At 37.8% G+C, this 27,905-nt stretch overlaps 3 pseudogenes; all 3 read right to left on the bottom strand.

Moving 5' to 3' along the window:
- Positions 1-7,897: 7,897 nt before the first annotated feature.
- Positions 7,898-8,414, bottom strand: LOC129557411 (olfactory receptor 4A47-like; annotated as a pseudogene).
- A 2,556-nt stretch (positions 8,415-10,970) lies between these two features.
- LOC129557412 (olfactory receptor 4A47-like) lies at positions 10,971-11,839 on the bottom strand (annotated as a pseudogene).
- Positions 11,840-17,923: 6,084 nt separating this feature from the next.
- LOC129557413 (olfactory receptor 4A47-like) lies at positions 17,924-25,978 on the bottom strand (annotated as a pseudogene).
- Positions 25,979-27,905: the final 1,927 nt, after the last annotated feature.

Here is a 27,905-nt window from a genome sequence, read left to right on the forward strand (position 1 = left end):
CCTGTCCCTCACCTAAATGTGTAGTCATTGTTAAATATTCAACAAATGTTAATGCTTAGGACATTGCTTTCTTCTGTCAGTGATCTGCAAAATTTTTAAATTTTCTTTCACAATTTACAACAGGAACAATTTTCCCTATTTGTGTAAACAATTACTCACTTGGCATCTTATACAAATTAAGTTACTCTCTTCTTCAACAAAATCCTAACAGCATTTTTCACTTCTGTGTTTCTCACTGTGTAAATGATAGGATCTAACATAGGAATGAGGATTGTAAAGAACACAGCTACCAACTTGTTCCCAGGGTAACTGGTCACAGGACTTGTGCATCAGAATATACAAGGGCCAATGTAGAGCACCATTACTGGAGAGTGGGAGCCACATGTAGAGAGGGCTTTGCATCTTCCTTTAGAATTTCAGGGAGCTCAGAATGACTATGTAGGAGATGAGGAGCAGGAAGAAAATGGGCAAGTCCATGGCCTCACTGTTTGCTGTCACCACCATTGCAATCTTGTAAGTGTCACTGCAGGCAATTTCCAAGAATGAGAAGAAATCACACGTGAAGTGATCAATGACATTGAAACCACAGAAAGTCAAGTTAACTATGAAGGGAATCTGCACCGTGGCATGCAGGATCCCCCTTATCCAGGCCACCACTTGGAGCTGGCAGAGCCCCTGTCGCGTGGTGGTCATGTGGTGCAGAGGCTGCAGATGGCCACATAGGGGTCACAGGCCATGACAGTGAGGATGTGATGTCTGAGCCTCCCAGGAAGCACGCCAAAAAGATCTGCGTCAAGGAGTCACTCCAGGAGGTTATTCTTCTTTGGTACAACAGATGAATGATCATTTTGGGTGTAACGACAGATGTGGGAAAAGCATCTGTTAAGACCAAGTAAGTGAGAAAGAAGTATATGTGAGCAGAAAGTGTGGGGCTGAGGGAGATGGTGATGACAATGAGCAGGCTGGCCAGCACAGTGAAGAGGAAAAGAATAGTTTCTGCACATGTGGATTCTGTGTGAGTCCCAAGAGAGCAAATTCAGTCACATTGTTGGGAGGCCTGAGGAGATCCATTTAGGAAGTAACATCTTCCAGGGGCCTGAATTACCTACAAAGGAATAAAGACTAATACCTGTTAATCATGAAAGGATTGTGGTCTGAATTTCTTCACACAAATCTAGAGCAGTCACTGTAACTGTGGACCATGTCCTTGACATTTGTGCCCCAATACTTGTTTCAAGACTTTCTTACTTCTTCCATGATGACCTTTGTCTCTTCAGACACCTACTAGCTGTCATCTGTAAAGCATCTCTGGGAGATCATTTGAAATGAAATTTATGGAGAAAATATGGTGCTATGTATATGAGATCTTATTATCTTTCTGGTTTCCACCTTCATTTGATTTTACTACATTATCTCATTGTCCTAAGTTTCCAAGCCCTCCTCTGCGTCTGTGAAGTTACAAATTATAACTATCAGATGTACTTTGTAGGCTGAGAGGTCCTGTAAGCAGGTAAGAATTATTCTTTTCTCCATGAGAATTTAAATTTGAACCTTCACTTCTACCTGTGGAAAGAAAAACATTGTTAATAAAAAATTTCTAAGCAGGCAGTTAAGGGAAATATATAAAGCCTTGGCAATACACTCTACCTGGTAACTTCTGGAACTTATGTACAGGAATTCGTAAGCTATTCAGGTGTGTTTCCTCACTGTGCCTGGCATAGAGTCTACAGTACCTGAAACCCATCAGGTAACAAGAAATTCTTGGTGAATCACCATGTTCCATGGCTAAGATCAGTCCTGCTTCCCCAGACCATAAGCTTACCAGGAATTCAAGTGCTGATATCCTCTAGCTCTGTTTATCATAAATCTCTATGAGAAACATAAATTGTATGTTAATTATTTATCAACTAACAAATTTTATGTGCTTTTTACAAGCACATAAAATTTATTACTTACAATAAGTACATATTACTAGTTCACTCAGTCAACAAATATCTTTTGGGCAGTTACTAGGCATATTAGTAGGTGTATTGTGTGTTTGTTTTCACAAAGTCATAAAGAGTATCCCTGTTAAATGCCTTTAAATTCCTGAGATTTTATTACTAAAAAACAGAAATTCATCCATCCATGATATGAATGAATCTTCCCAATCCTTTATGTTTCTGTCACATGCATTCTCACACCTTCTTCTCTCATCTTTCCGTAGCATCCATCATCCATCATTCCTGGTTACAGGGTGTTTCTGTTGTTCGGTCATTAAGTCATGCCTGACCCTCTGTGGCCCCAGGGACTGTAGCCTTCCAGGCTCCTCTGTCCATAGGTTTTCCCAGGCAAGAATAGTGGGGTGAGTTGCCATTTCCTCCTCCAGGGGACCTTCCTGACTCAGGGATCAAACTGTCTACTTTGACATTGGTCAGTGGATTTCCAGTTATAGGATATTGCGTTACTAATAGAATGAATCACTTGGCGACATAATGCCCTCCCCCCAAAAAAAAGAGGACACATAAATATAGTAAAAATATATTCTGCAGAAATTCTTTTCCTTTCAAAGATAAAAATATTTACTTTTAAAATTGATTTTAATTAATTTATTATTGAAGCATAATTGCTTTACAGAATTTTGTTGTTTTCTGTCAAACCTCAACATGAATCAGTCACATGTATACATTATTCAAAATGAAAACTCCATGCTTGTGTGGAAACAAAGTACAGTAGTTTCATTTCATTCCTTATACTGAGTTGAGAACCAACCAACAGGTAAGATAAAGGTATAGTGTACATAAGTTAAGAATGCTATATAAATAATAAGTTATTTAAAAACAGTTATAAAGATATAAAAATCAGTTTTTCTACTTCTTAGATCTACAGTATTTTTTTCTAGGAAAAAACAGTAAACAAAAATATATTTTAAAGAAAAAAATTATTATTTACATCTCTGTTCAACACCATTATTAAGAGCTGTGGAAAATTTAGAAGCTACATTCAATGTTTAATATTAGAAATGGGTAAGTTAAATATAATGCATGTATTTAATTAATCTGTAGTAGTTTTTAATTTTCTTAAAAATTAATGCAGCATCATAGGAAAATTCTTATGCTGTATTATTAACTTGGGGAAATGTTGGACATTAATTTGAATTGTAAAATTATTCTAATTTAATTATAATTGTTTTATTGTTCTAATTTAAATATATATCACTTAAAAAACAAAATATTTTTTCTTCTAAATTGGTAGTGTTGCAGTTGAGTCTACCTCGAAGTTTTGCACGCTGAAAGAAGCAGTTTAAATCTAATATTGGTGAGAATGAGCACTGGTTATATAATTTTCAAGATCCGTTTAAACCTGAGAATCTATGATTATGATTCCTAGGAAAAAATATCTCACCTATGCTCATGTCTGACATAGATTCACGGTCAGGACCAAGAAATAAGTAAAGTTGTAAGGTTAAAAATGTCAACAAGCTCATCTACAATAACTCTGTTTGTTTATTTATAGATGGCACCTTTGCATAGGACCTTTCTCTGGAACCTTAAAAGTTCTGCCACATCTCCTATTTGTAGGCAAATTCTGTGAAGTTTTTCAACTGTAGTTAATTGGATCCCAGGGGTATTCACCATTATTAGAAAATCTTCTCAACAAATCAGTTATTTCAGGTAACTTAACTGAAGGCTTCGCTGGAGGGTCAGAAGGTAAAGAATCCTCCTGCACTGTGGGAGACCTGGATTCTATCCCTGGGTTGGGAAGATCCCCTGGAAGAGGGCATGGCAACTCACTCTAGTATTCTTTCCTGGAGAATCCCATGCACAGAGGAACCTGGTGGCCCTAGACCATGCGATCACAAACAGTCAGACATGACTGAGTGACTAAGCACACAGCACACAACTGAACTTCAGAGGGCAAATTTTATAGCACTCATCTTTAATTATGATCCACCCGTTAGGTGTATATGAAGACAAAACACTATGGTGAGAACAAAATACATTAATCATTTATGAATGCTGGCATTTGATAACAAACAAGCTTAATATGGAGCCTGGATATTAACTACTGTAAAAGTTAATCATTTAGGTGGGTAGTTATTAGATTTAAATTATTTTTCGTTATTATATTTTGTTTTTTATTTGATCTTTCATGCAAATTATAACCTGTAGATATCACTTTCACATATACATTAAGTGATTATATAAACCTTATCATAATATTTGCACTTCACACAAGGTAAAGGGTGTAGTACTTTTCAAAGTGTTTATACTTGCATTGTTTCTAGAAATAGATTAACATGGTTGAAAATAATTCTTTTCTTCAAGCATATTCAGAAATACTAGAATACTTTTATTTCAGCCATTTAAATTTAATTTCATAATATCCTTATGAAATAGAAATATAAGCATTGACAGACACAATTATTAACAAGGAAGCATAAGCATAAGACAAGGAATCAGAATGCCATTTTCAAACTCAAAATAAGAAGCCAGGATACTTATCTTTAAATTGCTCTTTTACAACTAAAGTGTCATGACAAGTTTAGGTTGCCACCTAATATGAGGTCTATTGCAATTATCTATTAAAGTCAATATATACCTATATTTGAAATTATATTGAAAATAAATTTAACTGAATTCAATTCAGACATATTCTTTTTTTATTTTTTATTGGAGGCTAATTATTTTACAATATTATATTGGTTGATTTTGCCATACATTGACATGAATCCATCCCAGGTGTACATGAGTTCCCCTTCCTGAACCCCCCTCCCACCTTCCTCCTCCCCTTATCCTCCCTCTGGGTCATCCCCATGCACCAGCCCCGAGCATCCTGTATCATGCATCGAATCTGAAATGAATCACCAGTCCAGACATATTCTTACATAGAACCACACTTGCTCACCATGTTCAAGTATGCTTGCATTAGCAAGAAGAAATATGAATTACACATAACTCTGGATTGACTCCAGAGAATGTGGTCACCTTAAGCAGCATGTCAATGAAGGAAATAGTTTAAGAAAACTGGTGTGTGTGTGTGTGTGTGTGTGTGTATTAGTTATTCAGTTGTGTACAACTCTTTGTAACACCATGGACCGGAACTCACCAGGCTCTCCTGTCCATGTAATTCTCTAGGCAAGAATACTGGAGCGGGTAGTCATTCCTTTATCCAGTGGATCATCCTGACCCAGGGATCAAATCTGGGTCTCCTGAATTGCAGGCAAATCTTTACCATATGAGCCATAGGGAAGCCCATATGTATATATAATGTAGAAAGAATGAATCATATTCAGTAAAAATTTTCACTTCAATAGATTAAGAATTAAAGTAATTGACAAACCCTATAGAGTAAAATCTGTATTCTATACATTGTGCAATACACTGAGTGCACAAAGACAATTAAGTAACTTTTCTCTGACTTCAGGGAGATTACAGACCAATAAGCATATATCATTAGCCAAAAGTTTATTTCATTGCTTGGAAGAACTACATAAATTTGAAACTTATCTAAGTTACCCAGTCATTTCCAAAGGGCCCACCTCCAAATATTACCACGTTAAAAAAGAATTAAGTTTTGAACTTTCAATCTATAGCAATATCCACAGCAGAGGAATAAATTACATAAGATCTGATATGCTGAAATGCTTGGTATTATTTGATAAATAGTATCATATTTGAGAAGTCTTTGAGATAATATAAGACATCCCCACGTAATAGGAATTAAAATCAAAATATGAATTTTCTCATACAGTGTGATTTACTAGCAAAAAGCACCCATCACCCCACAGCCTGAAGTGCTCATGAATACAGACTGAATAAGGCAGGCAGAATAATGTCTAATTTTAAACCTCACTCAAAGAGAGAGAGGTTTGTTTGAATGATGTCTCTGTGAAATAAAGCAATATATTCTGGCCTCTTTATGTCCTAGTACTTGTATTTATTAACGAGAGATAATAATGGCATATATTGTCAGCATCTTTCTTAAAAACTCCATCACCCAAAATATCTGGTATTAAACTCTAGTTCATGACTGAAGCTCATGGATTATGGTTTATGCTTAATTTACACATGAAAGGCAGAGTCTAGGTCTCCATGGAAGGCTATGAAACACTATAAGCAAACACAGAGACGGGGATTTTGAAAAATATCAGAGTTATTACCAGATATTCACAGCTATCTGGGAAGATTAATGGATGATCTCTATGAAAATGTAACTCCAAACAAATCTGAGCCACTTGAGGAGATAATCCAATTGGGCAAATAAGTAAGATTTGGTTAATTTACATTATTTGCAACATATTCATTCAGTTACTTTGATTTTTGCCTCCTTAAGATTATTATTTACAATTCTGAAACACCATTCTTTTCTGACATTTAAAAGGTTACCAAAAATAGCAAAATAATATTTGCAAAGTATCTTTCAGGTACAAAAACAAGACACATACATAGTTCGGTTCTGTGGCTAAGTAGAGTCCGACTCTTTGCCACCCCATGCCAGCACGCCAGGCCTCCCTGTCCATTACCAACTCCCGGAGTTTACCCAAACTTATGTCCATCGAGTCAGTGATGCCATCCAACCATCTCATCCTCTGTCATCCCCTTCTCCTCCTGCCCTCAATCTTTCCCAGCATCAGGGTCTTTTCAAATGAGTCACCTCTTTGAATCAGGGGGCCAAAGTATTGCAGTTTCAGCTTCAAAATCAGTACTTCCAATGAACACCTAGGCCTGATCTCCTTCAGGGTGGACTGGTTGAAACTCCTTGCAGTCCCAAGGACTCTCAAGAGTCTTCTTCAACACCACAGTTCAAAAGCATCAATTCTTTGGCACTCAGCTTTCTTTATAGTCCAACTCTCACACTGATACATGGCTACTGGAAAAACCATAGCCTTGACTAGAGGGACCTTTGTTGCTAGTAAAGTAATGCTCAAAATTCTCCAAGCCAGGTTTCAGCAATACATGAACCATGAACTTCCAGATGTTCAAGCTGGTTTTAGAAAAGGCAGAGGAACCGGAGATCAAATTGCCAACATCCGCTGGATCATCGAAAAAGCAAGAGAGTTCCAAAAAAGACATCTATTTCTGCTTTATTTATTATGCCAAAGCCTTTGACTGTGTGGATCACAATAAACTGTGGAAAATTCTGAAGGAGACACATACATAAGATAGCCAAATATTAATATGGCCTATTTTTGTGTGGAAAAGAGTTAACAAAATTTTTATGACATCTTAATAATATGATTCTTTAAAATTCATGATCAGTCCTATTAATTTTAAAAAATATTACATTATATGAGAGAGAAACATTAGAAAACATCCTACTACCTAAAAAAAATCCATAGTATTAAATACAGTTTAACTCATTATACAGAACACAAATCTATAGTATTAATAGTGACATTTTGTATCCAGAACTATGCACATTTTCATAAGAAAAGGTAGCAATCTTAAAAATGTATTTCAAATAAAATATATACTTTGCACTAGAAAATCATGAAAATCTTGTAGGTATGGATGTGTTTTGTTCATTGGAATTATTCACATATAAATATTTTCCTCATGCTTAAGATATTATGCTGAGTAGAAACTTAATACACTTAAAATATCACACAAGACTTTCCTGGAAAGAATAATTCTTCCTTGAAAATGCATCATATGTTTCCCTGCTGTCTCATTTTCTTTTTCTGGTCCAGAGCTTTCTCATGGCACTTTTCATCTCACCATTTCTCACAGCACAGATTAGAGGATTCAACATAGGGGTGATAATGGTATAAAACATGGCCAAGAAATTATCAGTGAGTACAGTGGAAGGAAATAGCAACCCACTCCAGTATTCTTGCCTGGAAAATCCCATGGACAGGAGTGCCTGGCAGGCTATAGCCTTTGGGGTTGCAAAGTGAGGGCACGACTGAGCGAGTTCACTTTAAGGTGGAAAGAGGTCTCACATACATAAAAACACAGGGCACAAAGGAGAGAACGAGCACGGTGATGTGGGAGCCGCTGGTGGACAAGGCTTTCTGCCTTCCTTCCTGAATAAGATTCTTTAGGGAGTGCAGGGTGACCCCCTAGGAGAAAAGAAAGAGTGTAAAGTGGACCACACCAATTGTCCCATCGTTGCCCAGCACTGTGAGGGCAAAAACATGGGTGCCAGGAAAGGCAAGTTTGAACAAAGGGTGACTGTCACACCTGAAGTGGTCAATGACATTGGGACACAGAAAGGAAGGTTGTAAACAGGAGAGGATGAAATACACCATGTAAAAATCCACCAATCCAGGCCAACAGCAACAGCAGAATACACAACTGCTGATTCATGATTGTCAAATAATGCAAGGGTTTGCAGATGCCCACGTAGCAGTCATACGCCATGACCACCATGTGTAAAATCTCAGCACCACCAAATCAGTGCTCTGTAAAAAGCTGAGTCGGTGATGCCATCCAACCATCTCATCCTCTGTCATCCCCTTCTTCTCCTGCCTTCAATCTTTCCCAGCAACAGGGTTTTTTCAAATGAGTCAGCTCTTCACATCAGGTGGCCAAAGTATTGCAGTTTCATCTTCAACATCAGTCCTTCCAATGAACACCCAGGACTCATCTCCTTTAGGATGGACTGGTTGGATCTCTCTGCAGTCCAAGGGACTCTCAAGAGTCTTCTCCAACACTACAGTTCAAAAGCATCAATTCTTCAGCCCTCAGCTTTCTTTATAGTCCAACACTCACATCCATACATGATCACTGGAAAAACCATAGCCTTGACTGGGCAGACCCTTGTTGGCAAAGTAATGTCTCTGCTTTTTAATATGCTGTTTATGTTGGTCATAGCTTTTCTTCCAAGAGCAAACATCTCTTAATTTCATGGCTGTAGTCACCATCTGCAGTGATTTTGGAGCCCTAGAAAATAAAGTCTCTCACTGTTTCCACTGTTTACCCATTTATTTGCCATGAAGTGATGAGACCAGATGCCATGATCTTAGATTTTTGAATGTTGAATTTTAAGCCAACTTTTTCACTCTCCTCTATCACTTTCATCAAGAGGTTCTTTAGTTTTTTTTTTCTCTTTCTGCCCTAAGGGTGGTGTCATCTGTGTATCTGAGGTTATTGCTATTTCTCCCAGCAATCGTGATTCCAGCTTGTGCTTCATCCAGCCCAGCATTTTGCATGATTTATTCTTCATATAATTTAAATAAATAGAGTGACAACATACACCCTTGGTGTACTCCTTTCTTGATTTGGAACTGGTCTGTTGTTGCTAATTTCCTTAGTATATAACTAAATCATTAAGATCAATTTGGAAAACATCAGCAATGGAAATAAAATGTGATATTCATTAATAAGCAGTACATTAAAAAGGAATACAAACCACTGTAAACGCGTGAATAAATGTCCAAATTCAATTTCATATATATTTATAATTAAAGTATGTAAATAAAACACAATTTATTTAATATGATTTTCAAATACCACAAATGTTTTCCAAGCAGTGTTTTTTAAGAATGTGGTCAAACAATTTTTCAGAATTAGAGGAGCAGTGAGTGTGATAAAATTTCATGGATAACATTTTAGCCATTTATCAACATAAATGGTGGTGCTAGTGGTGAAGACCTTGCCTGCCATTGCTGGAGACATAAAAGACACAAGTTTCACACCTGGATCAGGAAGATACCCTGGAGAAGCGAGTGGCCACCCACTCCTGTATTCTTGCTTGTCTTGCTCCTCCAGGTCCATGGATAGAGGAGCCTGGAGGACTACAGTCCTTAGAGTATCAGAGTCAGACATGACCGAAACAACTTAGCCTGCATGCACAAATATAAATATTGCAGACATATATGTCAGTTAAATAAACAATTCCACTTTTAGGATTCATATTTACAAAATATCAAAAAGACTGTATTGCAAAACCTGAAAAGGACTTAATACCTAAATTTTAGTGTATCTTTATAAAGAAGTTGGTCTTCCCTGGTGGCTCAGGTGGTAAAGAATTTGCCTGCAATGTGGAAGACCTGGGTTCAATGCCTGGGTTGGGAAAATCCCCTGGAGAAGGGAATGGCTACCCACTCCAACATTCTGGCTCGGAGAATTCCATGGACTGTATACTCCGGAGGGTCACAAAGAGTCGGCCATGATCCAGTATAAAGAAGTTAAGCAGGATCGTGAAACTAGAATGACTTAGATCTATATAGACTGGCATGTCTATATAGAATATATTCCAAAGGCTGAGAAGATAAATACAAATTTTATACAGAGCTAAGTGAACACATTCAAATATGAAAATATGCATTTATTTGAAAAATTATTATTTGAAGAATCTCAGAAACAGTGTACAGTGACTGAAACTGGGGGAACTGAGGGACATTGGGTGTGGAATTGGTAAGAGGTGTATTCTACACTATTATAGTTTGCTTGGCTTCTATTTTTAATACTTCTTAAAATACTCATCATATTTAAATTATTTAAAAATTAAATTATCATATTTAGTTATATGTGTAAAGCGAATGAAATTGAGTAATGATGATCTATACAGAATTAAATATTTTAGCAAGTACAATAAAAAATATATGCAAAATTTTGATGTGAAATAAAACTAATAATGAAAAAGCAATAAAAGCAAACTTGGATATGAATTTAAAATTAGAGTAACCCCATAAATAGTTAATTAACTCTTTTGCTACATAATTTTCATTGCTCTCTATTGTAAATGTAAACACCTTTCTATTGTAAATGTCCCACCTATTTAGACACAGTGGTACACAAGATGTTATACAGTTTACATATGAGCAAAGAAATTGTCAATGAAAGTATGAATGTGTAGTTCATTACTTATTTATAATTAACTTAATTCCTTGAGAGAGGAGGACAGATTTAATCAGATTTATGAAGACTTTTACTTTCTGAAGATTGGCCCTCTTGCTAAGTTACTGAAATCATTATGGGTAATGAACTAATTTGATTTGATTTGATTTTTTTCTCCAGAGTTTCTTCATAGCATTAGTCATCTCAGAATTCCTTAGACTGTAGATTAATGGGTTCAGCATGGGGGTTATGACTGTATAAAACACACTCAATGATTTGTCAATTGGGAAGGTTGTAGCTGGTCTTAAATATGTGAAAATATGGGGAACAAAGAAGCAGACAACCACAGTGATGTGGGAACCACAGGTCTGGAGGGCTTTCTGCCTCCCTTCCTGACTCAGGTTCTTCAGAGAGTGCAGGATGACTCCATAGGAGATGAGTAAGAGCAGAAAGATTATAAAGCAGATCAGTCCTCCATTGGCCAGCACTAAGATGCCAATGACAGGTGTCAGTACAGACGAGTTTCAATAAGGGGTACATGTCACACATAAAGTGATCAATGACATTGGGGCCACAGAATGGGAGCCCATAAACAGTGCTAAGTTGAATTATTGAGTGCAAAAAACCTCCAACCCAGGACACCACCAGCAGAACAGCACACACCCTCTGCCTCATGATCACCAAATAATGCAAGGGCTTGCAGATGGTCACATAGCGGTCATAGGCCATCACCAGCAGAAGGAAGACCTCAGATCCACCAAAAAATGATCTATAAACATCTGAGTCATACAAGATTCAAAGGTAATGATATTTTCCCCAAAGAGCAAGACTGAAATCAGTCTGGGGGTTATAGAAGAGGAATAAGTGACATCAATGAATGATAAGCTGGCAAGAAAAAAATACAGCGGTGAGTTCAGGGTCTTACTGACAGTTGTCGTCACAATAAAGAGCAGGTTGCCCACCACTGTCAAAATGTAGAAAAGCAAGAATATAACAAAAAGGATTTTCTGCTCCTTTGGATTCTGTGTGAGGTCCAGGAGGACAAAGTAAGGTACATTATTTCTTGGTTCCATCTATTCTGGACAGGAGCTGACTTCACATATTAGAAGAAGTTTACATACAAAACAAAGGAGAAAAGTTTTAAATGTACTAAAATTCTGTCTTCTATTTATCCTTTCAATTAAAAAATGTGCATAGAGAATCTGCTTGTGTCCAATGGGTCACAGACATTGTGATGCCCAAGTTGAATCACTTATAGTTCCTTAGAGTCAGTGATATGACACAGAATGAGGAATCAGAAAATTGCAGACACACATAATAGGTTCCACGATAAAGATACTCTCACAATGCTAAATATCACAGAGGAGAAATATATCAGTCAGACTAGAATCAGAGAAGTCTTCCGAGAAGAAGCAGGTGGATGAAACTAGAGCCTACTATACAGAGTAAAGTAAGCCAGAAAGAAAAACACCAATACAATATACTAACGCATTTATATGGAATTTAGAAAGATGCAAATGATAACCCTGTATACGAGACAGCAAAAGAGACACAGATGTATAGAACAGTCTTTGGGACTCTGTGGGAGAGGGTGAGGGTGTTATGGTTTGGGAGAATGGCACTGAAACATGTATAACATCATATGTGAAACGAATCGCCAGTTCAGGGTCGATGCATGTTACAGGATGCTCGGGGCTGGTATGCGGGGATGACCCAGAGGGAGGATAAGGGGAGGAGGGAGGTGGGAGCGGGGTTCGGGAGGGGGAACTCATGTACACCTGGGGCGGATTCATGTCAGTGTATGGCAAAACCAACCAATATAATATTGTAAAATAGCCTCCAATAAAAATAAAAATTAAAAAAAAAAAAAAAAAGAAAGTGAAATAACCAAAAGAGATGGGAAAGGAATTGCAGGAAAAGTATATCATTTATAACGTCACAAAAGTACAACACTAGAAGCCCACTTAAGCTAACATATTCCTTGTGAGTTGATCAAACTATGAATATAAAGTCACTGCCCAGAATTATCTCAAAACTGCCTAGGATTTCTTTCTTAGAGTTTCTAGCTATATATTCTTCCTAAACAATGAATACTGAGGCAGTCCAATTTTGTGTCTCTAGCCCCATCTCTATCCTCATTTTAACATAAGCAGCACTCCCAATTTTGAGTATTTACAGTTAGACATCAATTTAGTATATATAACACAAAATTTTCCACAATATAAAAGATGTCCCCCATCTTGCTAAAAGGCACCACCCTTCAATGTAATTGTTCAGGCAAAGCTTTGCACAGTGTTATCATTCTCTTTTTGCTCTCATATTATTTACTGATAACTGATAATCAAATATAGTTGATTATACTTTCAAAATATATCACAAATGTAATCGTTCTCTTCCCCTCATTTTTCCTGGTACAGAACAGTAACCTCCTGCCACTTTTCTCCATTTTTTTTATGGGGGGTGGGTGGGGAGGGTTGTCCATCAATTTGTTCTCTTGAAGCAGCTCAGATTATATTCTTTAAATCTTGTTCCAGTTATACCACTCAACTGCTCAAAATTCTTATTCTTTCAAATTTATGTATAACAATTAATATTTATAATAACAAACGCATAATCATATTTTCCCAGTTGATGAAGATAAGGCTAAGAATACTCCTTTAATTTTCCTAAGGGTACATATTTCTGCATGATAAAACAAGAATTGGAAACTAAGTTTAATATCTTTCAAAGCAGCTTAAATTCTTGCATAATAAAGTCCATAATTGTGAATCATGTTTCCCAATATTTACTGTTAGTCTTACCTTATTGGAGCGTATTCAAAACCAGAAGGAAAAGTTTTTAAATCATTCCTAAAGACCTTGATATTTTTCTTTAATCCAATATGACAAAAGAGGGCAAAAAGTTGCAATATTACCTCAGAATATGTTTGATTTCATTCGGCTGTCTGTTCATTTCTTCAATGGATTCTTCCATTTATTCAGAAGAATGTTTTTATTTGAACTTTAGATTGTTTAAAAGAAATTCCACAGTACCCAAAAAATAAAAGTTTACCATGTTAAGATAATTTCTCAAAAGGCTATGCAAATTCTAGGTTTATATAGGAAGAACAACTATTTCCAGGAAAATTTGTTTCTAGTAAATTTTTTCTTAACTTCAAGATAGAAAAATTTCAGTGAACTGCTTAACACTTCTCGCTCTGTCACATTGGTACATCCAAACTAGTTGACTTAAGATTTTGAGAAAAATTCTCCGGCTGTCCTTCACATATTTTAGTGCAATATTTTAAGCCTAACAAAGGACCTCCTGAAACTTTTATATCAGTTCCTAAAAGAACATCATCTATTTTCCTAAAAGAAACAAAGATCACTTTTATCCCTTCTAACCACATTTAACATTTTGTCTTAGAACTGGAATGTATCCAATATTGATTATTTCTTAATTAAATTCATTAGGACTTTCCATTAAATTTTAAAAATATATCTGTATGTAAAGAGGTATGCTGTGCAGTTGTGTCCAGCTTGTTTGTAACCCAATGGACTCCTCTTTCCATGGGAATTCTCCAGCAAGAACACTGGAGTGGGTTGGCATGCCCTCCTCCAGGGGATCTTCCCACACTAGGGATTGAACCCAGGTCTCCCGCATTGCAAGCAAATTCTCTGAGCCACCAGGGAAGTCCCTATGCAAAGATACTACTAAACAAAAGACAGATATTTAGGGTGGAGTAGCAAAGGTGGTACAATAGAAAGACCCTGGATTCATGTCCTCCCATGGCAACATTGAAATTCTGACTATTTACAGAGTGACCATTTTTGAGAATGGTCAAAAATGGTCCATTTTTGGACTCAGTGAGTGGCAGAAATTTTCCACTATTAATAAAGATATAAAAGGGCCATTGCAGGTTAGGTAGGAGTGCCAAATACAGTGTATAGGCAACTCCCATATTTTGGGTAGGCAATACAAAAATGAGAGGATAATCCAGTTGAAGAGGCTCCCCAAAGGAACAGATGGCTCTGAGCCCCATATTAAGGTACTCATACGAGAGGTCCTGCACTAGGAAGATAAGCACCCAAAACATTTGACATTGAAAGCCAGTGGGGTTAACTTTGGTGAGAACCAGAGGACTTGGGATATAGAGACTCCAGATTTAAAGGTCACACACAGACAAGACCTCTTTCAGAAATATCTATTTGAATGGAGACTGAGTCAGATGTGCTTGAAGACCTTCCCAGAGGGCTAAGAGGAAGTTGGGATTCATATTGGGGATATAGATGTTGGCAGCACCAATTTGGTGGAGATAGCCCATAAAAAGAACACTGCTAATGGTAAATACCATACAGAGATCCTCCCTCTGTCTTTATAGTGCTGGGGGCAGGCCCAGCCAGCAGTCAGGCAGAACAAACCTTAGGAAGCTCCAGGCCAAGCAGCTAGCTGGGCAAGAACATAGCCATGCACCAACAGACTGGCTATCATAGAACTCCTTGAACCCATAGCTGAGATGAGACCCAAGAACAGACACCAGTTAGCCAGCACCAGGACCATCCTCATCCGCCAGGGTACCAACCTGGGACAATGCGGGCTCATCTCTGTCCATCTGTGGGCCAAAGCCAGATGAGGACCCTAGGCCCAGATAGATTGTCTAGGACACTGCTCCACTCACCACTGGATTGGTGACAGCCACAGAAGGCAATGTGTCACGTCCATGAATGTAGGGTATATTCATGATGAAGAAAAATTCTGCATATTGATAAATGATGGTGATTACACAACTGTATGTATTTTGTCAAAACCTTCAGGATGTAGACTAAAACGATGAATGATGTCCTGTGAAAATTATGTACTATGTAAAGATGAAAAACAAAAATATTTCCTTTATTAAATAACAGAGACTTAGAAAATGTAATTAAGGTCAATACTATTTATAATATCATCTAAACATAAGAATGACTACATTTACAATGAAACAAACTAGATCTGTATGAACATAAAAGAAGACAAGTGAAAAGACAGATCCAGTATGTAAGAATTCTCAATTCTTCAAAGGCAAAAAAATTTTGTCAAGCAATTTTCATAGAAAACACTAACTAAATTTAGTTTTCCTTAGATTAGCTTATTTAAATTCAATTTTAAAATATAAACATGCAAGAGTAGACATAGTTTTGTTAAAGAATAGTAATGGAGAAGTCTTAACCTAATTAGCTCTCAAAGTATATTTTAAATCAAATACATTACATCATGTTAAATAGCACATGAATAGAGATTAATGGATAATAATAGTAACTTGAACTGGATTCAAACACATACTCTATTTTAGAATATAAAGTTGGAATATCAAAGACATTGGGAAAATAATTATGCTTTGATAAAAATAGCCATCCACAAAAATAATTAAAATTTGGTCACTATTTAACTCCTTATATACAATTAATGTGCAGATGGTTCAAAAACTGAAATGAAAAACATAAAACAAGAAGAAGACTTCAAAAATTGTGTTCAAAACTGTGGAACATTATTTTGGTAACATTGAAATAGGAAAACTATTTCTAAACAAGGCATAAAATCCAAAGAAAATATTGATAGATTTGACTGTGCAAATGTGCAAATATTTCTAGAGGACCAAAATATTCTGCACAGTATAAATACATCAAGAATAATCACAAGATAGAAATGCAATAATTACAAATACATGGTAAAAGGTATAATTTCTTTAATATATAACTAAATTGTAAAAATCAGTGTAGAAAATATCAGCAATCAAATAAAATATATAATATTCATTAATAAGTAATTGATGAAGAAAAGAAATAACTTTAAACAGTTAAAGAGATGCCAAAATTCAATTATATTTACATATTTATGATTAAAGTACACAAGTGAAGCATAACTCCTTTCATCAGATGTGTGTGTTTGCATGTGTGCCCAGTCACGTCCTACTCTTTGCAACCCCATGGATTGCAGCCTGCCAGGCTCCTCTGTTCATGGTATTTTTCCAGGCAAGAGTACTGGAGTGGATTGCCATTTCCTCTTCCAGGGGATCTTCCCAGCCCAAGAATCAAACCCAGGTCTCCTGCATCTCCTGTTTTGAAAGGCAGATCCTTTATCACTGAGCCACTTGGGAAGCCAGTCAGATGTCAGATACACACAAGTTTGATAACCCTGGTTATTCAGAAGTGTTAAAATGCATTTTCCAGAATTAGGGGAGTGGTGGGTTTGGTATAAGCATGTGGATGACATTTTGGCAATAACTATGAGCATCAGCATTTTGAATACACATGCCAAATGAACTAACAATTCCACTTCTAGGATTCATACTTACAAAATCTCAAAAAGATTTCATTGTAGAGTTATACATCATAGAAAATTATGGGAAAAATCTGAAGATGACTGGATACCTAGATTTTAGTGTTTTTTTATGAAGTTAAGCAGTACGATGAAAGTAGAATGAGTCAGCTGTACATCATCTGTCATGTAAAGATCTTCTGGAGGCTCAGAAGTAAAACAGAAAATTTATACACAGAGACATGAACACACACATATATGAAATCGTGTTTGCATTTGTATTATTATTTGTTGAAGAATCTCAGGAGTGACTGGAGCAGTATAGTGACTAGATATGAAAGGAGTGAAAGACTCCGGTGTGGCAAGCATAGGATTTTATTTTGCACTATTCCATTTTCATGAGTTCTAAAGTTTCTTACACATCATACTTTAAATTTTTATTTTAAAACTTAAAATATGACATTAAAATTTCATCAGTAAAGCAAATGAAATTGAATACAGAGAACAGCCTACATATAAATATTTTAATCAGTATAATAAGAAAAGACGCAAGATTCTGACATAAAATCAAACTAAGAATATGAAAGTAAATACAAAAATTACTTAAAATTAGTGTAATTCTATAAAATTTTATTATCTAATTAATTATAAGTTCTTTACTGACTACTTACTATGATTTTCTAGGTTCAGTGATAAGCCATCCATCATACAGTTTACATTCTAGTAGGGAAACTGTCACAGAGAGCAAGAACATATAGTTCATTCTTTAATTATAATTAACTTAATTGTTTGAGAAAAAAAGAAAATTTGCATCAGATTCATGAAGACTTACATTCTAAGGACTGGCTGTAATGTTAATTTTTCATGAGGAATAGTTCATTTTATTTAATACTTGATCTACCTTTTTTTCTCCAGAGCTTCTTTATTTCATTTGTCATCTCAGAATTTCTTAGACTGTAAATTAATGGATTCAGCATAGGGGTTATGATTGTATAAAACACACTTAGTGATTTGTCAATAGAGAAGGTGGTAGAGGGCCTTGCATATACGAAAATACAAGGAACAAAGAAGCAGACAACCACAGTGATGTGGGAACCAAGGTCTGGAGGGCTTTCTGCCTCCCTTCCTGACTCAGGTTCTTCAGAGAGTGCAGGATGACTCCACAGGAGATGAGTAAGAGCAGAAACACTACAGAGCAGATCAGTCCTCCATTGGCCACAACTAAGATGCCAATGATATAGGTGTCAGTACAGACGAGTTTCAGTAGAGGGTACATGTCACACACAAAGTGATCGATGACATTGGGGCCACAGGATGGGAGCCTGTAAATAGTGCTAAGTTGAATTACTGAGTGCAGAAAACCTCCTGTGCAGGACAGCACCAGCAGAACATCACACACCCTCTGTCTCATGATCAACAAATAATGCAAGGGCTTGCAGATGGCCACATAGGGGTGATAGGCCATTGCTAAAAGAAGAAAGACCTCTGATCCACCAAAAATGTGCTGTATAAACAGCTGAATCATGCAATATTCAAAAGATATTTTCCGCAAAGAAAAAGTCTGATATCAATCTGGGTGTAATACAGTAGGAATAAGTGACACCCATAAATGACAAGCAAGCAAGAAAAAAATACATTGGTGAGTTCAGGGTCTTACTGAAAGTTATAGTCACGATAATGAGCAGGTTGCCCACCACTGTCAAAATGTAGAAAAGCAAGAACATAATAAAAGGACTTTCTGTTCTTTTGGATTCTGTGTGAGGCCCAGGAGAACAAAGCAAGTTACATTGTTCCTTGATTCTATCTATTCTGGACAGTAGCTGACTTCACATATTATGAAGCAGTTTACCTAGAAAACAAGGGGGAAAGCTTTTAAAACAGACTTAAATTTTGCTTTCCATTTATACATTCAAATGAAAGAAGGTGCATGGAATATCTATTTGTGTACAGTAAGTCATAGACAACATTGTGATACCCTAGTTGATTAAGTCATAGTTCCCTACACTCAATGATAAGTATCAGAAAATTCCAGATCAGTTTCTTAAGTGCTATAAGAATACTGACACAATGCTAAGTATCACAGTGTAAGAATATCACAATTAAACCGGAATCAGAGAATTCTTACCAGGAATAGAAGTGCTTTATTGAGTTTTAAAGGAAATGCTGCTGCTGCTAAGTCACTTCAGTCGTATCCGACTCTGTGTGACCCCATAGACGGAAGCCCACCAGGCTCCCCCATCCCTGGGATTCTCCAGGCAAGAACACTGGAGTGGGCTGCCATTTCCTTCTCCAATGTGTGAAAGTGAAGTCGCTCAGTCGTGTCCGACCCTTAGCGACCCCACGGACTGCAGCCTACCAGGCTTTATGCAAATTTCTAAAATAGCATTTATAAAGTCAATATGGATAATACTTGAGACTAGCTAAACTGATACACATGTTCCCTGTTGGTAGATTAGTCTATGAAGATAGGGTCACTGTCAGATTGTGTTAGAATTTACTGAGAAGACTTTCTGTGTGTCTGTATTTCGATGTCTCCAGTTTCCTGCCCTATAAATGCTGATGTCATCCAATGTTGTGTCTCCAGGTCCTACCTCCACCCTTTTGTTGACACTTGTATGAGCAATATCTCCAACTTTGGATATCTGGATCTGGATATCTATTTAGTATATATAACAAAACTTTTTGAAGGTTTTCCTCATTATTGATACCTCCTTCAAAAACTCTCACAGTGTTCATCACTCCATTTTTGCACTCATATTACAACTTTCTCCCTTTAACAAATCCTGTTGTCTCTACTTGCATATTGTTTCACAAATTTGATCATTTCCTATCTCCCCATTTCCTTTCTAGCCCACAGCACTAGCTTCCTGGCAAGTCTTTCCACTTTTATTCTGCCCTCCAACAACTTGCTTTCCTGAAACAGTTCAAATTATACTCTTTACATCTTGTTCAGATTATATCACTCAAGTGCTCAAAATAGTTTTAGTAGATTCCAATCATGCTCTTATGATTTAATGTATCATAATTAGTATTTACAATAACAAGTACTGTAATTACTTATTACCATTCCATAACTGATGAAAATGAGGTTCATAATATATCATTAATTTTCTCAAGGGCACACATTTTTAAGTGATAAAACTAGAATCAGAACCTAAGTTTGATATATTTCATAATGATTTAGCTCCTTGCATTGTAAAGAAAGCCACACAATTGTGAACCCTGGTTCCCACTATTCACTACTTATCTTACCTTGTGGAAGCTTTCTCATACTCTGAAGAAAGACTTTTTAAGTTACTCATAAAATCCTGGAATTCTTGCATCCAGTAGGACAACATAGATTGAAAGCCTGCATTATTACATGAAGAAATATTTTCTTTTTATTTGTCTGGTCATTTATTCTATGGTGTTTTCAGATTATTTGAAATACTGTTTTTATCTGCATTAAAATAGTTTAAAAGAAATTCCACAGTGCACACAAAATTAAAAAAAAATTATTATATTAGAGAAATTGATCCAAAAGACAAGCAAACACTAGGTTTACATATAAAGATAGAAGCTAGCCATTTCCAGGGAAATTTGTCTTAAGTAACTACTTTTCCTATTAACTTCAAAATAAAATTTTAAAAAATACCACTTATTTCTTTTTTGGGGGGGGGTATTTTATTTTATTTATTGGAGGCTAATTACAATATTATATTGGTTGGTTTTGCCATACACTGACATGAATCCACCCCGGTTGTACATGTGTTCCCCTTCTTGAACTCCCCTCCCACCTCCCTCCTCCCCATATCCTCCCTCTGCGTCATCCCCGTACACCAGCCCCGAGCATCGTGTATCATGTGTCGAGACTGGACTGGTGATTCATTTCACATATGGTAATATACATGTTTCAATGCCATTCTCCCAAACCATCCCACCCTCACCCTCTCCCACAGAGTCCCAAAGACTGTTCTATACATCTGTGTCTCTTTTGCTGTCTTGTATACAGGGTTAAGGTAACCATCTTTCTAAATTCCATATATATGTGTTAGTATACTGTACTGGTGTTTTTCTTTCTGGATTACTTCACTCTGTATAATAGGCTCCAATTTCATCCACCTCATTAGAACTGATTCAAATGTATTCTTTTTGATGGCTGAATAATACTTCATTGTGTATATGTACCAAAGTTTTCTTATCCATTCGTCTGTAGATGGACATCTAGGTTGTTTCCATGTCCTCGCTATTATAAACAGTGCTGCGATGAATATTGGAGTACACGTGTTTCTTTCAATTCTGGTTTCCTCGGTGTGTTTGCCCAGGAGTGCGATTGCTGGGTCGTAAGGCAGCTCTATTTCCAGTTTTTTGAGGAATCTTCACACTGTTCTCCATAGTGGCTGTACTAGTTTGCATTCCCACCAACAGTGTAAGAGGGTTCCCTTTTCTCCATACCCTCTCCAGCATTTATTGCATGTAGACTTTTGGATACCAGCCATTCTGACTGGTGTGAAATGGTATCTCATTGTGGTTTTGATTTGCATTTCTCTGATTATGAGGGATGTTGAGCATTTTTTCATGTGTTTGTTAGCCATCTTTATGTCTTCTTTGGAAAAATGTCTGTTTAGTTCTTTGGCCCATTTTATGATTGGGTCGTTTATTTTTCTAGAATTGAGCTGCAGGAGCTGCTTGTATATTTTGGACATTAATTCTTTGTCAGTTGATTCATTTGCTATTATTTTCTCCCATTCTGAAGGCTGTCTTTTCACCTTGATTCTTTAGCCCCATCTGATTCTACCATGTTAGTGGAGCCAGACTAGTTGCCTTGCAATTTTGAGAGGCTTCCTTGTGTTACTGCTGCTGTTGTTGTTTTTATGTATTGCTTTAAGTCTATGAAAGATCTTCCTGAGAAATCTATATCAGTTCTTAAAAGACTATCGACTCCTTTTCCTCAATACGATCAAAGAACACTGGACTTTTTATCCCTTATAGCCACATTTATCATTATCTTAGACTTGGAATGTGTCCAAGACTGATTCTTGCTTAATTAAATTCGCTGGGATTTTCAACTGAATTTTATTAATGCATCTGTATGTAAAGATACTATTGGACCATCACAGAATTAATTAGGGTCAGAAACATGAAACATGGAAAAAAAAATTTGTGAACCATATTAAGACTACTGCCAGTCAAGAACAAAATATCGACCCAATCATTTTGTTTAAGTGAAGATTAATTCATCATGTATTTCCCCTTTTGCTATAGAAAATTTTTCTCTTTTTATTGAGAGCTCAATTTATACTGCCTCGATGTTTGATCAAATATAGAAAAATTTAATCACCAAATCAGGTATAATAACAAATTTTATCCCATTATTAACTTTATTTTAATGTAGAATACCTACATTTCACACAAACTATACTATGGGTTAAGATACAGCAATTAATAAAACAGGAGAAAATAGCATGTAAAATTTCCTTCATGCATGGAATTTGTATTCTTAAGATGGAGTAGGACAATATCAGTTCAGTTAAGTTCAGTTCAGTTCAGTCGCTTAGTCGTGTCCGACTCTTTGCTACCCCATGAACCACAGCACGCCAGGCCTCCCTTTCAATCACCAACTCCCGGAGTTCACTCAAACTCATGTCCTTCGAGTTGGTGATTCCATCCAGCCATCTCATTCTCTGTCGTCCCTTTCTCCTCCTACCCCCAATCCCTCCTAGCATCAGACTCTTTTCCAATGAGTCAACTCTTCGCATGAGGTGACCAAAGTATTGGAGTTTCAGCTTTAGCATCAGTCCTTCCAATGAACACCCAGGATTGATCTCCTTTAGAATGGACTGGTTGGATCTCCTTGCAGTCCAAGGGACTCTCAAGAGTCTTCTCCAGCACCACAGTTCAAAAGCATCAATTCTTCAGCAATCAGCTTTCTTCACAGTCCAACTCTCACATCCATACATGACCACGGGAAAAACCACAGCCTTGACTAGACGGACCTTTGTTGGCAAAGTAATGTCTCTGCTTTTTAATATGCTATCTAGGCTGGTCATAACTTTCCTTCCAACGAGTAAGCGTCTTTTAATTTCCTGGCTGCAATCAGCATCTGCAGTGATTTTGGAGCCCAAAAAAATAAAGTCTGACACTGTTTCCACTGTTTTTCCATCTATTTCCCATGAAGTGATGGGACCAGATGCCATGATCTTCGTTTTCTGAATGTTGTGCTTCAAGCCGACCTTTTCACTCTCCTCTTTCACTTTTATCAAGAGGCCTTTGAGTTCCTCTTCATTTTCTTCCATAAGGGTGGTGTCATCTGCATATCCGAGGTTATTGATATTTCTCCCAGCAATCTTGATTCCAGCTTGTGCTTCTTCCAGCCCAGCGTTCCTCATGATGTACTCTGCATATAAGTTAAATAAGTAGGGTGACAATATACAACCTTGTCGTACTCCTTTTCCTATTTGGAACCAGTCTGTTGTTCCATGTCCAGTTCTAACTGTTGCTTATATATATAAGAGACACTTTAATAAAGAACTTGTAGTCTTATTTAGTGCATATAAGACAAGATATAGAGTACTGTAACAGAAACAAGAGGGAGGATTCTACTGTGGGTAATATAATCAGCAAAGACCTTTCCTGAAAGGTGATGCTGAAGTTGAGATTGAAAGGATAGGAATTGGCTGCCATCGGAAGCACTGTTAAAGACAGCAAAATTAACTAAAATTATCTAACTTCAGATTTGACCTGGTCTATAAGTAGAAAAACGTAAAAATTTAACAAGAATTTTTATTTCAGTGCTATGTTGCAAAAGAAGGGATTTCCCCTGTGGTTCAATGGGTAAAGATTCTGTCTGCAACACAAGAGACATAGGAGACATGGGTTCACTCCCTGCGTCAGGAAGATCCCCTGGAGAAGGAAATGAAACCCTCTCCAATATTTCTTGCTTGAAAACTCCCCTGGACAGAAGAGCCTGGTGGGCTACAGTCCAAAAGATCAAAACAAATTGGACAGGACTGAGCAACTAAGCACATGTTACAAAGTAGTGGTGAGAATGTTGCACTCATGTCTTGATCCAGATTTTAAAGAAAAAGTTTTTAATCCTTTAATGTTAATTGTGATCTGAGTTGTAAATATGTCATAAACCACTTTTATTACATTCAGGTACATTCCGACCATTTTTGAGAGTTTCTTTTTACTATGAAAAGATGTTGATTTTTTGTGCAATCAATGAGCAACACATAAAGGAAATTAAGAATAAAATTCTCCTTGTAATAGCACGAAAAAGAATAACATATTTGAGTAAACTTAAGCAAGGAAGTGGGAGGAGGCAATGGCACCCTACTCCAGTACTCTTGCCTGGAAAATCCCTTGGACGGAGGAGTCTGGTGGGCTGCAGCCCATGGGGTTGCTAAGAGTCGGACACGACTGAGCGACTTCTCTTTCACTTTTCACTTTCATTCATTGGAGAAGGAAATGGCAACCCACTCCAGCGTTCTTGCCTGGACGGGGGACGGGGGAGCCTTATGGGCTGCCATCTATGGGGTCGCACAGAATCAGACACGACTTAAGCGACTCAGCAGCAGCAGCAGCAGCAGGCAAGGAAGCAAGAAGTCTCACACTGAAAACTACAAAACACTGCTGAAAGATATTCGAGAAGAAATACATAAATGGCAAGACATTCATGAGCTGGATATTTAATATTATTAAGATGTCAATGATACCTAAAATAGGTTTTCCCAGGTGGTGCTAGTGGTAAAGAAACCACCTGCCAATGTAGGAGGCATAAAAGACATGGCTTGATCCCTAGGTTTGGAAGATTCCCTGGAAGAGGGCATGGCAACCCACTCCAGTATTCTTGCCTGGAGAATCCCATGGAGAGAGGAGCCTGGTGGGCTACAGTCCATGGGGTTGCAAAGAGTCAAACACATCTGAAATGACTTAGCACACAGGCACATTACTTAAAATAGTCTACATATTCAGTGCAATCAGTATCAAAATCTAAAGAAAAAAAAATTTTTTTTGCAAGAGTAGAAAATTCAAACTAAAAATTTATATGGAATTTCAAGTGATTCCAAATGTGTAAAACACTAATACTTTCTGTTTCCAAAACACAGTTTAAAGCTATGGTAATCAAATGAGTGTGCTGTTGCTGCTAAGTCACTTCAGTCGTGTCCAACTCTGTGTGACCCCATAGACAGTAGCCCACCAGGCTCCGCCGTCTCTGGGATTCTCCAGGCAAGAACACTGGAGTGGGTTGCCATTTCCTTTTCCAAATGAGTGTGCTACTGGAGTATAAAGGCATGGGCAGGCTGCAGTCCATGGGCTTGCAGAATCAGACACAATTGAGCGACTGTGCTCACACACATACACATTGGCATATAGACAAACATAAAGAGATACAGGGTGGCATGGCCAAAACAGTACTGTAGAAGGACTGTGAGCTCATGTCTGCACGTGGGAACACCAAAATTACAACTATTCACAGAGCAGCTATTGATGAGAATGACTTGAAGACCAATAGAAAATATCCTCTATTACTAAAAATATAAGGAAGAAACCACAACAAACAGGGAAGAATAGCTGATACAGGGTATAGTCTAGTCCCATACTATGGGTAGGCAAAAATCAAACAAGAGGACCTTCCAGTTACAGAGGTTCTCCCAAAGGAGGAAGGGATGTGAGCTTCACATCAAGCTACTGAGACCAGGGGTCCTGCACTAAGAATATGAGCCCCTAAATGTTTGGCTTTTAAAGTCAGTGGGATATCTCTTGAGGTGACCCAGAGACCTTGAGAAATAGAGGCTCTAGTTCTAAAGGTCACACATAGTATAAGACCCATGACAGAAGAGTCATTTGAAAGAAGACTGAGTCAGACACACCTGTTGATCTTGGAGAGCATGCCAGAGAGTTAGGAAGAAATTAGGCCTCACCTTGGGGACATAGGTGCAGGCATCAGCCATTTCGGACAGCTATCCCATGGCAAGGACACTGAGGCTGGCAAGGACCTTATTGGAATCCTCCTTCTAGCTTTTCAGTAGTGGGATTCAGCACTACCCAAGACAAGGTAGCACAAATCTTGAGAAGCCCTAGGTCAAACATCTGACTGAGCAAGGCACAGCCCTGTTCACAATCAGGCTGGCTACTGTAGATCCCTTTAGCGTCCACCTGACCTGTGACTCAGGCCTCTCCATCAGTTCGTCAGCACCAACCCCACCACCAGACTCCCACACCAAGAGAAATAGTGATACCAGTCCCAACACAACTTGGACCTAGTCTCCACCCACTTTTGCACCAAAACTAGCAACAGGATCCAGTTCTATCCACTAGCGCCAGGACCCATTGGTTCATAGCCCTGAACATTGTCACATGTACACCAGTCCTAGGACCAGAATGGCTTATCAGCTAGTTATGTCCCAATGCAGCCTACTCACCAGTGAGATAGCAGCAGCCCCAGGATCCCCTGGGCACTAGCTGGGAGCTGACACCAGCTCTGAAATCCCTGTTCTAAAGCTAGAGGTCCCAGGACGTGGTTCAGCTCAGCAGTGGACTGGTAGCCACCTCAGGGACTGGCCTGAGTAGGCCTTGGTTTCCATCCACTGGGCCACAGCCCTATTCAACAACAGCAGACACTTGCTTCAGGAGCACCAAGATTCTGCATCCAGCCTTGTCAGAGACAGTCTACCCTCCAGCATACCAGCATCACACCAGTACAACTTGACTCAGTCTTGCTACAGGTATGATACAGGGTTCAGTCCAGTACACATGGAGGCCCTGAGCCAGCCTACCTGGAACTGGACTCTGCCCAGAAGTTGGTAAGAACAAACCTGAGGCTCCATGGCCAGTTTCCTTCCAACCCACATTACCCACCATGGGCCTGCACTAGGACTGGGATTTCTTGGTTAAGCAACCAACAGTGCCAGTACCTGGTTCATCCAGCAGCAGTGGAGAAACACTGGACAAGGTGTGTCTATTCAAACAGTGGGAACTGGGACCACCCATGCAGTGTTCCCACAGTACTGAGCCCACAACAATAGTGGATCATGAAGCCACATAATGGACATTGTGGGAGCATATACCTTTGGTGACCAGAGGGAACTGTGCTTATGGAACATTTTCCACATAAGGCCACTTCCTCAAGACTGAAAAAATGAAAGCACCGATTATATAGAAATAAAATTAAAATTAGGCAAAATTAAGTGACTGAGTGATATGTTCCAAATGAGCAAACACAATAAAAACCCCAAAAGAAGAGCTAAAGAAAGTGGAGATAAGAACACGACCTGAGTAATACTCCATTGTGTACATATACCACAGCTTTCTTATCCATTCTTCTGCAGATGGACATCTAGGTTGCTTTCATGTCCTGGCTATTAAAACAGTGCTGCGATGAACATTGGAGTACATGTGTCTCTTTCAATTCTGGTTTCCTCGGTGTGTATGCCCAGGAGTGCGATTGCTGGGTCGTAAGGCAGCTCTATTTCCAGTTTTTTGAGGAATCTCCACACTGTTCTCCATAGTGGCTATACTAGTTTGCATTCCCACCAACACTGTAAGAGGGTTCCCTTTTCTCCATACCCTCTCCAGCATTTATTCCTTGTAGATTTTTGGATAGCAGCAATTCTGACTGGCGTGAAATGGTACCTCATTGTGGTTTTGATTTACATTGATAATTATGAGTGATGTTGAGCATCTTTTCATGTGTTTGTTAGCCATCAGTATGTCTTCTTTGGAGAAATGTCTGTTTAGTTCTTTGGCCCATTTTTTGGTTGGGTCGTTTATTTTTCTGGAATTGAGCTGCAGGAGTTGCTTGTATATATTTGAGATTAATTCTTTGTCAGTTGCCTCATTTGCTATTATTTTTTCCCATTCTGAAGGCTGTCTTTTCAC

The sequence above is a fragment of the Moschus berezovskii genome, chromosome 7 (assembly GCF_049115385.1).
Source record: "Moschus berezovskii isolate FMDL1 chromosome 7, NW_MosBer_1.0, whole genome shotgun sequence".
Taxonomy (NCBI): Eukaryota; Metazoa; Chordata; class Mammalia; order Artiodactyla; family Moschidae; genus Moschus; species Moschus berezovskii.